We start from the raw sequence: 13,080 nt of genomic DNA, 5'->3' as shown, positions 1-13,080 counted from the left end.
GCTATGTTGCTTGCATCACATTCAATTGTGAAGAGCTTGTCAAAGTTTGGTAGGATAAGTACCAGTTGAGTAGCCACCTTTGTCTTCAAGAGATCTAAACCTCTTTGTGCTTCTTTTTTCATTACAAACTTGGTTCTCACACCTCCCTTGATTTCTCAAGCATGGGTGCACATATTTCACTGAACCCTCTGATGAACTTTCTATAAAACTGAGCCAAGTGATGGAAACTTCTCACTTAACTTGCTATCCTAGGTGTGGGCCAACCAATAATGGCTTCCACCTTAGAGGTATCCATCTTCAAATCACCTCTTGAGACTAAAAACCCAAGATACACCAATTCCTGTTTCATAAACTCACATTTCTCCAAATTGATGGTTAGTTGTTCATCACATAGTTTACTCAAGACAATTTCTATATACTTAAGATGCTCATCTTAAACTTGCTAAAAATTAAGATGTCATCTAAGTAAACTACAACAAATTTACCAATGTAGTCCTTGAGTACTTCATTCATGAGCCTCATGAATGTGCTAGGATAATTTGTGAGTCCAAATGGCATAACAAGCCATTCATAGAGTCCTTCTGCAGTCTTGAAGGTTGTCTTCCATTCATCACCCTCCTTTATTTGATTTGGTGGTAACTACTTTTGAGATCTATCTTGGTGAAGTATTCAACACCTCCCAAACAATCCATCAAGTCTTCAATTCTTGGGATGGGAAATCTATATTTGATAGTAATCTGGTTTATGGCTCTAGAGTCAGTGCAAAGTCTCCAAGTACCTCCTTTTTTTGGAGCTAAAATGGTGGGTACTGCACATGGGCTGATGCTCTTCCTGATTAGTCCATTATCTAGGAGTTCTTGTATTTGCTTGGCTATCTCCTTGTTCTGATCCAGGGTCATTTTATAAGCTGCCTTATTGGGTAAAGAAGCTCCAGGTATAAAGTCAATTTGATGACTTATGGCATGTTGAGGAGGCAAAGTAGCTAGTGTTCCATCACTAATGATGTCCTCAAATTGATTTAGGACCTGCTTCACTTCTTTAGGAATTGTCACCTTCCTTTCCTTGCTGTCCTCTTTTGGCTTCCCAACAATGGCAAACCCCACTCCTTCTCCCTCCTTGAGTGTGTTGATGAACTCTTTCTCACCAACCAACAACACATTAGGACCTTTGGATCTTCCCTCTACTTGGTCTCCTATGGACTGGATTTCGTAGGTGGTTCAATCCTTTTGGAATGTATAAGCATTCTTCGCTCCATGATGTATTGCCTTTCTATCAAACTGCCATGGCCTACCTAGGAGTAGGTGGCAAGCGTCCTTGGGCAAGATATCACACAAGATTTTATCTTTGTAACCTCCAATGATGAACTCAACCCAAGTTTGTTCATTTAGAAGAACATGCCGCCCCTTGTTGAGCCATGTAACTCTATAGGGATCACTATGTGGTATTCTTGGAAAATTGAGATTACTCACCGATTTCTCTGACACTATGTTGACTGTGGACCTTGAATCCACTACCACTCTACATACATTTTCCATGATCTTACATTTTATTCTGAACAAGGATCACCTTTGGCTAGGTTCCTCCTTAACCGGTTCTTTGATCAAGACTCTCTTTATCACGAGGTTCTCTCCAACCTCTAAATCCAAACTCACTTCTAATTATTTCATGTTTGCTGCATCCTCTTGAGCATAATTTACTCTCCTCTCACCTCCTTGGGATGAAGAAGACTTCTTAGGGAACCTATAGGCCGGGTGTCCAAGTTGATGGCAATTGTAGCACTTCATGGTGGAAAAATAGGACCCTCTTCCTGATCCACTAGACCTTCCTCTACTAAAGTTGCTAGATCCCCTTCCTCTATAGTTGCTCTTGCTATTGGAATCCCCACTTTACTCAACCAACTTGGATTCCCCTTGAGATCTTTGGTCTACACTTCTTCCACCAAAACTACCTCTCTGACCTCTGACCTCTGCCATCTCTTCCCCTACCTCTACCTCTGTAGCTTTGTTCTGGTTTCTTCTTGCTCTTTTCCTCCACTTTTGGTGCCAACTGATAGCACTTGTGCATGATGTTGGGGCATAACAAGCTTAATTCCTCTTGAATATTCCATCTCAAGCCATTTAAGTATCTGGATACCTTGATTCTCTCATCCTTTACCACCTTGGATCTCAGACACAAATTCTGAAATTCCTTAGTATAGCTGCTCACATCCAGTCTCTTTGTCTCAAATTATTTCTCCTCTTGTGCAACTGGATTTCATAATCTTCAGGGATGTATGCCTCTTTCACCTTGGCTATCATGCCCTTCCAAGTAGCTATGGGGTTCTTGCCCTCTTTTTGCCTCTCTTCTTGAATAAAATTCCACCAATTTAATGCTGCCTCTCTCAATCTAGACTTGGCAACCTTCACCTTTTGTGCCTCATTGATTCCATCACATTCATAGTGATTCTCCAATCCCTCTATCCATTCCAGGACTACCTCAGGCTCCTTTTTTCCACAAAAAAGTGGCACTCCCTCTAGGAATTTTTCTCTCAAGGCTTTAATTGCTTTAAGGAAAGGTTCTCCAGGTAGAATAGGGCCTGGTTCAGGAGCCCTATCCTCTTCTACAACTTCTTTACCCTTCCCCTCATTGACCTTGATTGTCACTTTCTCAGTTTTATCTTCAACTGCGTCTAGTTTGTTCTCTAGTTGTAGTAATCTTTCTCTGAGGAGCCTATTTTCTTCTTCTTGGTATTCTACCTTCTTTTCTAGCTCTGCATTAGTCTCCATCCTTAGACTATTCTCTCCTACTGATTCAGTGTTTGTCATATGCTATCTTCTTCCCAAATCTTGGTTGCTCTGATACCACTATGATGGGGAGGTATACTCAAAGAGAGTTAATTCCTTGTTTTAAGGGCAGTTAAGTGTTGTCTTAGTGCGCTCCCTTCATTATTCATTTGGTCTACTAGTCAATTTAGACAACTCAATCTCTCTAGGAGTGATCCCAATCAAGATGTGCTCTTAAGTTGCTTAGGCATGGTTGGGATTCACAGGCGTAAATCCAACCTTACACTCACAAACTCCTAACAAATGGTTGTAGAGGTTGTAGTCGGTGTTTATGATGTTTTCTAGGGGTAATCAACTAGTTTTGAGTATGTGTTTGATTCATTTCCCCATCGCTCCTTCCCTTTCCTATTTTCTAGGCCTAGTATCCCTAGAGCCCCAATTAGCCCTACCTAACCGGTTTTTGTGGATTTTCTCACAATTTCTCCAAAGACCCACACAAAATATTTCTGATTAGGATACCCTTTTGGAAGTACTTTCCAATTTATGAAGTGAGGAATCTCAGTCTGACCGTACAAGTATGAAACCCGAGAAATGCTTGTTTTAGGTGGTTTTAGGCTTGTTTTGGTCTTTTTCCAAGGGTTTGGTGTCTTCCTTGATCTGCCACACCTCCAAACTCACACATGTGCTCTGCCACACATCACTTGTTCATTCCAAACACTCTACAACTCCAACCTGCTCATTCTTGCAAACACTTGTATAATCTCATTCATTTCCTAACCGAGCTATGACTGAGCTCGCTTAGGAAATGATGCTATTGGCCTTTAAATGACCTCCAAAAGAAAATAAAATCTATATACACTATACAAAGGTTCCATGGCTCGAGTCCCAAGAGTTATTGAGAATAACTCAGAACTTCAAGCTGGAACCATGTTTGGGACTCTCAAACCCTTACTCAGGCCGAGATCTTACAAAATTGAAAACTCAATTCAAACCTGCAATAAAAATAAGCAAATTGCTTCCTAAGAACTACAAGAACATATACAAAACAATATGAAAAGAACAACAATGCAATCAATCCATTAAGTACGGATTGCTGCTCTAATTCTTGAAAAATGCGAAGTATAACTCAAAAAATGGTCTCCAATTTGTATTCCAATCTACTCTAGGAGTTCAAAAACCTCATTAAATTCATTCTTAAGGAATTTATATGCCATTTTTGGCCTAACTAACTCTCCATCAGTTTCCTAACTAACCCTTTTCCGAAAAATGCAAAAAGTTGCTCAACGTTGCAAAAAGTTGTCAAGCAACTTTGACAACTTTTGCCAAAAAGTGCATTTTTGCTTTACATGCTTTGTTTTCTCCTCCAAACCATCTAGGATGAATAAAAAACATTAAATTAACATTTCCCAATGCCAAACAAGGCTATTCAAGGCATTTTTCATCAAAATGCAAGATTATGCTATTTTAGGCTTACAAGGGCTTTCAAGCCAAAATTGAGCAAATGCATTGGCCTAAGGACATTCAACCTACAAAAGCATTTCAAAAAAATTTGAGGACTGAAGAGAAGACCATTATTCACTATTACAAACCAACCTATTAACACACACACCAAAATGAAGAAGTTGGACTCAAAACTAGCTCAAAACTAGGTGCTCCTGCAACCAAAGGTAGACCCCAAAAGGGAACAACATGTTGCACTACTTCTTCAAGGCCACCCATATACTCTGGTGGGAAGAGTTTCTGAGTTAGCTCTACTACCCAAAAGTCATTTTTCCAAGTGTCCAACAATGAGGCAACAAAGAGAGAGCAAATGTTCGTGTTGACACGGTACCGATCCACATCATTGATAAAGTCCTCCCCAAGCACCCATTTGATAGAAACAATAATCAAAGGGCTTCTTTGCTGCGTCATACCCAACAACCACTGGTCTAAAATGTTTCCTAAGAATGTGAACCGTGCCTTGTCATTGGTGAGCCAAATAGGAGTGTCCATTACTCTAGAAACTCCATCGTTAAGCCATCTATTGTACAAAAAGATGTCTGAAAAGACATATTTATAGCTGAATTCCAGCCTTGAACAATAAATGAAAATTAAGAGCCAGCACCCTCGATCTTCGATGCGGCTGTCCTTTCTCATAACTCATGGAACTAAATGGAGTTAATCCTAAGGATTGCGTTTGTCTTTCCCAGAGCCTCGAGAAGAGAAGTAGTGTACTCAAACACCACACATATCCTTAAGTACGTTTTACCTAAACCTAGTAAATTGGAGGATCATTTTGGCTCGTGTTAGCCTTGCTGGCTGTGAATGTTTTCCTTAATGAGGAGATCTATCCTGACAAGAGGATAATCTCAAGTGTCTTAAAATGATGGTGTAATGGGTGGATATCTTTTCAAAAATGCAATGGCGATGCTTCTTCACGTTTCAACATTAATGTCGCATGGAAAATGAGATGGCCTACGTGCAGACCAATACTTATAATAAACACACTTTTTTTGCACGCAAATATAAGTATGAAATGTATTTAAAGAAAGGAGCCTCAAAGGTGCATGGAAGATATTCATCCTGCATTTTGAGCTGCAAAGTCCTTAAGAAGTGTCAGGAAGCTTGTCTACAGAGAAATGGAGATTACAACAGGAACCTCTAACCCATCCTAGGGTGAGATGTGGGTGGATGTGTATGGAGAAATCTCATATGCATCTCACGCTATGCCTCCGAAGCCGAACAACCCCAAAAAAAAGACCAAGTCGAAGACGAACACCCGCGACCCTATGATGGTAATTGACACATTTGAAGATGTCATTGAGCCTGACCCACACAAGCAACTAAAGGGCCTTAGGGAAGCCACATGCACGAGAATGTCAAACCATACGAATGAGATGCAATCTACAATGTCTAAATTTTGGAATAATGGCATTCCACAATTCTTAGTGCCCATGGTTCGACATTGCCCAAAGTTTGTTGCAGCGTACATGAGCAGATTTGTGCTTGATCATCCTTCAATACATGGCTCTTCTTTTCGGGTTATCATAACCCCAACCGCTATTAGGGACATGTTGTGTTGCCCCAAAATTGACATCACAAATATTTTTGACAAGGATGCTATGGAGGATTATTGGTATACCAGGTGAGACATCATCCCCTTTTGTTAAGCCATGTTAAATCGAAGCTTAGTGGTTGAAAATCCTAAGATCCGAGTGCCCTATAGTGATCTAAAGCAAGATGACCTTAAGAAATCTTCTTAACAATTGCATTACTGTGCAGTCATGAAAGTGACCGGGAGATCTCAGCTCCCATGATGGGGTTGATTTTTAAATGCTAGAAATAGAAAGAGCCATTTCATTTTGAATTATCTATGTTGATAGTCAAAGAGATCACAAGGTAGTTGGCCAAGTTTTAGTAGTCACGATGGTTCAAGTTTTCTTTTTTCCTAGTTCATCTGTTCGTACACCAAAATTATCCTTTCTTTAGTCAATACATGCGGTTGGCTACCCATGATGAGCTAGGAAAAAGGATGCCGGTGTCCGCCTAGACACTCGTCTTGTTGGCTACATATGATGCATATCAGTTTTCAGATTGTTTCTTGGCCCCCATCTTTCAGGATTTTGGTGTTATTCCTCAGGAGCCTCTTGCCTGATTTTCACAGATTTAGGTGAATTGGACGAGTAACGAATGCCCCCATTGTGATTGGTTCTTGGGGAGAGATTTTTCTTTCATTCGTGTAAATCATTTTTTTGAGGAGCCATTCCACCTACCTACATATGTCATTGAAAGGACCTTGGCTCTTTTAGGCAGCTGGTGGAAGTTGAGAGGGCTAGAGGGTCAGGGAAACATGATACATCCATAACTGAAGACCACAATGCAATTGGCCCCATCATCCTCGAACGGAAGAGTATCACTGAGAAGGTCTTGACTTCCAAGCTTATGCAACTCGGCTTGGTAGTAATTTATGATGTATGGAGTTATGACCCGGATGGGTGCCTGCCCAACAAACATGGAAGAAATGCTATCAAGCATGTGCCACAGAACTCATGGGAAGGCCACACTAATCCTCCAGTGAATGACCCAAGCCTCTATGTTGATCCTAGTGATTTTCCTGTAGTTGAGCACTCCCCATGGTTGAGTTTCTACACTCCCCTACAAAGGCACAACCCGGCTAAGCCTTTTCCCTAGAATATGCTGCGGACCATGAAAGAAGATTTTTGGGCTAGAAAGAAGAGAGAGCATTTCTGGATCTACCATCAACAAACTCAACAACCCAGGGCTAATGTGGGTAACGCTCCCTTCGACAAGCATTTCAAGGAAGCATGGAAAAATAACAAGAATGATGAGGAACGGGCGAGTGATAAGTACCCACGTGAAGACTCATCCCTCGAGGAGGCTCAACAACAAGAGGTGGAGGTTATTGTTGGCATTTGCATGAAGATTGCATTAATGATATGTTATGTTGTTATTGATGTCAATTAACCGGCAATAATATTGTTGATATTGTTGTTAATATTGTTACTGTAACCGGTAGGAAGTATTTGTGAGGAGAACTAGTAACCAGTATAAACCTTATCTATTGATGCAATCGATAAACCCTACCTATTGTTTTTGATAAACCCTAACCGATTAAGTTTGGTGAATTGGTTATATTGTTTTATGATATGATGATGAGCGGTAATGATTATGAAACATATGATTATTGTATGTTGATAATTCCAAGAGATTTTGGCGAGTTGTTGTAACGGTTTTTGTCTAGGGAATGAGAAAATGTATTGCATCTAATGCAAAGCACATGATGAGTTACTAAGTTCAATGAAGCGGTGATCAAGGAGTGATCAAGGTTTTCTTGATCGATGTGCAGAGATTGATATGTAATCCAATGGTCATACTTGAACCGATTTTTTTTCAATCTCAATGAGAATTATATTTTTATTGTGTTACTGACTTGATTGATTTATTTATAAGGTCAATGAAGTTGTTTAGTTTAATGAGTTGGCAAAGAGATAACAAAGATCCATTGAGTGTGTTGTTTCCAAACTAGATGATGTATTTGCAGTTTGAGTAAAGGAAGATAAGAGCATGAAATGGATCTGATCAAGCAAGTGTAGTGCTATTCAGACAAATCAGAAAACTCCTGTTGTTTTCTAACAATTACAAAAGAATTGAAACCTCCTAACTGGGTAAGCTCTAACAAGCTTGGTGTTATTCAAATCCTTTAACAAGGTGATCAATTAGCTTGGATTTTCAAATCCTCTACCAAGGTTACTCCTTACAGGGTATTTCTTCTAATAGGGCATTGTAGTCAATCCCTTAACCGGGTGACTCCTAATAGGATCAGTTCTTAACATGACTTTTTGTAAAGCTTTAACAGGCTAGGCTCCTAATAGGGTGAACTTCAAAAGAGTTCAGATAGTTATCTTGTAAGTCTCATCTCACTGTGGTTTTTACCTATTTGGGTTTCCATGTCAAAAATATTTGTGTCAAGTGGTGAATGTTTTTGTGGTTAAGTTTTCTTGGGTTGATTTACTTAACTACTTAACTACTTTGATAAGTCATGATAACTGGAAGCATTGAGAAATGAAGAAGTTGTTTATTGTTAATTTGTTGTAACAATCAACTAGTTTATCTTATGAGTTTTTATCTTGACAGAGGTATTACATTGTTAGTTCTAAGTTTACTTTGAGAGATTGATTTTGAGATTGGTGAAGTTTGTATCATTTTTTCTATCTACTGATTCACCCCCCCTCTCAGTAGTTGACCGGATACTTATTCTTTCATCATACCATCAATTGGTATCAGAGCTTATTAGGTCCTCTAAGGTCTTAGCCTAACATCTTGAGGTAAAGATCTTACAGATCATGATGAAGAAGGAAGGTCCAAAGTTTAATAGAGAGAACTACAGGATATGGAGTGACAGAATGAAAATTTATATCAAGAGTCTGGGAAGCCAGTATTGGGAACATGTCGATACTAAGTATGTTGCACCTACTGGGATGTTGACTGATGATCAGAAGAAAGAGAAAAAATAAAATCATCTAGCATTGGAGGCTATTATCAATTCTTTGTTTGATGCAGAGTATGTAGATGTTCATGGTCTTGAAATTGTATATGAGGTATGGAAAAAACTTGAAGAGATTTATAGTGGTGATGAACATGTTAAGATTGCTAAAGAAGAGAGTCTAAGAGGAAAGTTTCATGACATGCAGATGGTTGAAGGTGAGAATATCCAATAGTATGGTCAAAGGATAAAAGAGATAGTCGGTGAAATTAAGAGTGCAAGAGGTAAAGTGGAAGATTCCATAGTGATCAGTAAGGTACTAAGAATCCTGCTATAGGTCTACGCTATCCGAGTTGCAGCTATTCAAGAGCTGAAGACCATTGACAAAACTAAGGAAACTCTTGAATCCATCATTGGAAAGCTTATTGCTTTTGAGTTCAATGGTTATGATGGTAGTGTATAGAAATATGAGTCTGCATTTAGAGCTTTTGTTTCTAACCCATTTGTGAGGAAAAGTAGAGATGCCAGTCACAATTATGAATCCAGATCGAGTAGAGAAGCTAATGATGAAGACAATTTAGTTGAGCTTGAAGCATTGTTGGCCAAGTAGTTTCCTATAGGTATAGGTAAATATAGAGGCAAATCACCTTTGAAATGTTTTGCATGCAACAAGATTGGACCCATTGCTACTAACTGTCCTAATGGTGATAATGAGCACAAACGAGAGAAAGTCAAGAAGTACAAGGGTAAGGAAAAAAATATTGTCTTATTGTTTTTTATGGTGGTATCACTGACGAGGAATCTGATGGTGATGCTAATGAAGACATTGCGTTTGTAGCCATTAAAGAAGAGATATCAGACCATAAGGCATTAGTATCCAGGATGGATAACTCTGATGATTGGATCATTTATAGTGGTTGTTCACATCACATGACCGGTGATCAAAGAAAATTTCTTTCTCTGAAGGAATTTGATGGCGGAGTTGTAAGATTTGGTAATGACTCACCCTGCATGGTTAAAGGTAAGGGAAATATTTCTCTTAATGGAAAGAGCAGTGCAGATGATGTCTACTGGGTTGAAGGTTTAAAGCACAATCTTTTGAGTGTGGCACAACTCAATGACAAAGGATACCCATTGGAGTTTAAAAATTGTATGTGCAAAATCTATGGTAATAAAGGTGAACTAATTGCAATCAGGAAGAAAACTAAAGGTAACTTGTTTCACCTTAATCCTAAAGTCAACTACAATTTAATTGCAAAGATAGATGATAGTTGGCTTTGACATAGAATATTTTGTCATATAAACTTTGATAGCATTGTTAAAGTGAGTAAGTCCAAGACAGTGAGAGGTTTGCCTCAATTAGACAAATCAGTTAATTCTCTATGCAAAGAATGTCAGTCCGGAAAGATGAAATCCTCAACTTTCAAGAGAAAATCCTTTTCAGCGGAACATTTGTTAGATTTTGTTCATACAAATCTTTGTGGACCAATAAGAATAAAAATTATTCAAGGTGACAAATATTTTATGATCTTTATTGATGATTTCTCAAGGATGATGTGGGTCACATTCTTGAAGGATAAGACTGAAGCTTTTGGTAAGTTCAAGGCATTCAGAGCCTTAGCTAAGAAGGAGAGCAGAAAGAAGATAAAGTGTCTGACGACAGATCAGGGTGGTGAATTTACTTCTGAAGAATTCACTAGGTATTGTGAAAAAAATGGTATCAAATGACATCTTTCTGCACCAAGGACACCACAACAGAATGGTATCACAGAGAGAAACAAATGGTCAAATGTTGAAGTCACTAGGATGATGTTGATACAAGGTGTAGCGAAAACTTTCTAAAGAGAAGCTGTCAGCACAACTATCTACACTATGAACCGGATTCTAGTAAAGAGAGGTAAGGACAAGACTCCTTATGAATATTGGTATGGAATATCACCCGATGTTAGTTATTTCAGAATATTTGGAAGCATATGTTTTATTAAGAGAGGTGATTATATTAGCAAATTTGAGGCTAGAAGTGATGAAGGTATATTTCTTGGCTATTCCACCAAGAGTAAGGCCTACAAGTGTTTTAACAACCAGACACAAAGAATTATTGAGAGTGTTGATGTTCGAGTGGATGAAAATCCCGAAGTCTCAAAGGGAACCAGTTTGGAGAAAAAGGATAGAGATCCTTGCATTTTATTTTTGGAACCAGAGACTGTTAAATCTGAAACCAACAAGGCAAATACTGATGTACCCGTTCAATTGGAACATATAAACTTAGAAGAAGATGATGATGATAATAAAGAAGCTGGATCTGAAGATAATGATCATGTTATTCCAAGATATGTGAGACTGAATCACAATCCTGAACAGATTATTGGGGACAAGGATACTGGAGTACTAACTAGAAGAAGAATTAGAGAGAATTCTTGCGTGATCTCCACTATTGAACCAAGAACTGCTAAGGAAGCATTTGGTGATGATAATTGGGTTAAAGCTATGGAGGAGGAACTTGATCAAATTGAGAAGAACAAGACATGGACCCTAGTACCCCGACCAATAAACAAAAATGTGAGAGGTACTAAGTGGGTATTCAGGAACAAGTTGAATGAAGATGGTGTTGTAGTTCACAACAAAGATAGCTTGGTTTGCAAAGGTTATGCACAAGAGGAAGGAGAAGACTATGGTGAGACTTTTGCACTAGTGGCAAGAGTGGAAGGTGTTAGTGTTTTACTTGCATTTACAACACACAAGAAATTCAAGGTATACCAGATGGATATTAAGTCAACATTTTTGAATGGGATACTAGAAGAAGAAGTATACATTGAACATGTAGATGGCTATGCTTTGACTAATAAGAAAGACATGGTATCGCATAAACTTTATATGGATTAAAGCAAGCACTGAGAGCATGGTATGAAAGGCTTCATAAACATTTGATGAAGAAAGGCTTTTTGAGAACCAGTGATGATAGTAACATATATCTCAAATATGAAGGAGATAAAATACTAGTCAGCGAAGTATTTGTTGATGATATCATATTTGGAGGTAATGATGACATGAGAAATAGTTTTGCAGATGAGATGAAAAATGAATTTGAAATGTCTTTAGCGGGAGAAATAAAATCTTTCATAGGCTTGCAAATACAACAAATGAAGAATGGTATTTTCATCACACAGTCTAAGTAAGTGAAAGAGGTCTTCAAGACATTTGGCATGAGTGACTGTAAACTAGTTAGGACACCATTTGGCATTAATAGGTCGATCTTTTGGTGCAACGACAACCAAACTTGTAACATGTTTATGGTAAGGAGTTTTATGCTACAATTCAGACATTGAAAACTTGGAGACATTATCTTTTGCCAAAAGATTTTATTTTATTTAATGATCATCAAACTTTACAATATTTCAATAGCTAAGGAAAGTTGAATCAAAGACATTTAAAATGGGTTGAGTTTTTGTAGATTTACACCTTTGTTTTGAAGTACATGAGTAGAAAATCTAATAGAGTTGCAAATTCTTTGAGTAGAAAGTAGAATATGTTGATAGAGATGCATATCAAAGTTATTAGGTTCCATGAACTCAAGAGTTTTTATCCCAAGTGAAGATCCTAGTTTTTGAGAGGTTTGGAGAGCTTGCAAGGAGCCTATTACTTTGGATAGGATCAAGTGGCTGGATTTTATAATCCAAGATGAGATGTTATTCATAGGAAGCTAATTGTGCATTCCAAATAGTTCCATGAGGTAGAAAGTAATTAAGGATAAGCGTAGTGGAGGGTTGGCTAGACACTTTGGTTGATATAAGACCATTGCTCTTCTCACTCAACATTATTATTGGCTACAATTGCAAAAGAATGTTAAGAAGTTTGTGCAAAGTTGTAGATTATGCTAGATGCAAAAAGGCACTAGGCTAAATACATGGTTGTATCTACCATTACCTACACTAGAGAGGCCATGGGAGAATATTAGTATGGATTTTGTTCTTGGTTTATTGAGGACTCAAAGAGGACATGACTTTATTTTTATGGTCATGGAAAGATTCTCAAAGATGACATATTTTATTCCTTGTAAGAAGACTAATGATGTTTTTCATAAGTTAGATTTATTTTTCAGAGAGGTGATGAGACTACATGGTCTACTAAAGAGTATAGTTTTAGATCAAGATACCAAGTTTTTTGGGTACTTTTGGAGGACATTGTGGAAAAAGTTGAAGATAAATTTGAATTTTAGTTTAACACACCATCCATAGACTGATGACTAGATCAAAGTGGTGAATAGGAGTTTGGGTAAACTGTTGAGATGCTTAGTAGAAGATAAGCCCAAGGGATGAGATTTCATTTTACCACATG

The sequence above is a fragment of the Cryptomeria japonica genome, chromosome 3, assembly GCF_030272615.1.
Source record: "Cryptomeria japonica chromosome 3, Sugi_1.0, whole genome shotgun sequence".
In the NCBI taxonomy this organism is placed as follows: domain Eukaryota; kingdom Viridiplantae; phylum Streptophyta; class Pinopsida; order Cupressales; family Cupressaceae; genus Cryptomeria; species Cryptomeria japonica.
The sequence above is the reverse complement of the archived record's forward strand: the minus strand, read 5'-3'. Positions refer to the sequence as shown.